Raw genomic sequence first — 1,540 nt, forward strand, 5'->3', positions numbered from 1 at the left:
ATACAAATATACCAAAAAAGTGGAAGAAAATAGAATAGGAAGAAAAGGAAGAAAAAAACAAATAATAATAATAATGAAATACGGAAAGAGGAAAAGAAGAAGAACGGTGAGAGGAAAACAAAGAAGAAAAAGAAGAATGTGTGAAGCTAAGACCAAAGATGGAAGGTGCCGAAGTAGGAAAGACATCAGGAATGAATGAAGAGACATCGAAAGGTGAAGTAGAACGAAAGATGGAAAGAGGAAAGAGTAGAAGTGCTGACATGTAATAAACAGCCAAAATAAACGACTGCAGCACTGACGAAACCACTACGAAAACCCTCCATGTGTTAGTTCGGCCTGTTAGAAATAGCAACCAAATCTTTCTCTTAATGTATCAAGTGGAATGTCTTAAATAACGGACATATTGGATTATGTAGGTATGTGTGTGTGTGTGTGTGTGTTTGTGTAAATGTTTTCTTTTATTATTTTTTTTTTTACACTTGTTTCAGACATTAGACTGCGACCATGCTGGGGTTGCGCCTTTAAGAATTTCAGTCCAGCACTCAATTTTTTAAAGCCTGGTACTTATTCTATCGGTCTCTTTACGGGAACGCAAACACACCAAGACCGGCTCTCAAGCGGTGGTGGGAGACGATTATTATATAATATAATATAATATAATATATATTAACATATAATATATGTTAAAATACATACGACGGGCCTCTTTCAGTTTTCTTCTATCAAATACACTTATCAGGCTTTTGTTGGCTCGAGTCAATAGTAGAAGACATTTGCTCAAGGTGCCAAGCAGTGGGACTGAACCACTGCTTGGAACCCAGAGCCACGAGGTTGGGAAGCAAATTTCTTAACACAATATTTTCCTTTTATTCCTTTTAAGGTATACCTTGGAGATTTCGTGGAATGCATCGTCAGTGATGCTTCTGAGGTTTCCTCCTTGCTGCACCAGTAACTCCAAGCCTATATAAACAGGGGTTGGACAAAATAATTGAAACACCTAGCATCATAGCATCATAATTTTGAAATATCTATAAAACCATCAAAAGCTTGTTTATTTTCATGTTTTTTTTTATTTATTTATTATTACTGTTGCTTGATATGTTTTGCTAAAATTTCGGTTTCTTTTGAGATAACATCAGAAAAAGGTAATTAAAATTCATTGAAATGACAGATCTATTGGATTTTCAAAGAGGTCAGATTGTTGGTGCTCGTATGACAGGCGCTAGCGTAACGAAAACAGCCGAGTTGTTTGGTGCATCAAGAAGTACTGTCTCGAAAGTAATGACAGCCTTTGAGAAAGAAGGAAAAACCTCCTCGTCGAAACAAAACTCCGGAAGAAAACCAAAACTTTCAGATAGGGACTGTCGGACACTTACGCGAATTGTTAGAAAGAATCACAAAAGTACAGCTCTGGTAGAGGGACAATGAATATGATTTTCACCGCAAGACAGATGCAGGAGAAGTGCTATGAGCAGAATATGGATCTTGTTCAAGCATTCATTGATTTAACGAAGGCCTTTGATACTGTGAATAAGGTTCT

The sequence above is a fragment of the Octopus bimaculoides genome, chromosome 9 (genome assembly GCF_001194135.2).
Source record: "Octopus bimaculoides isolate UCB-OBI-ISO-001 chromosome 9, ASM119413v2, whole genome shotgun sequence".
In the NCBI taxonomy this organism is placed as follows: domain Eukaryota; kingdom Metazoa; phylum Mollusca; class Cephalopoda; order Octopoda; family Octopodidae; genus Octopus; species Octopus bimaculoides.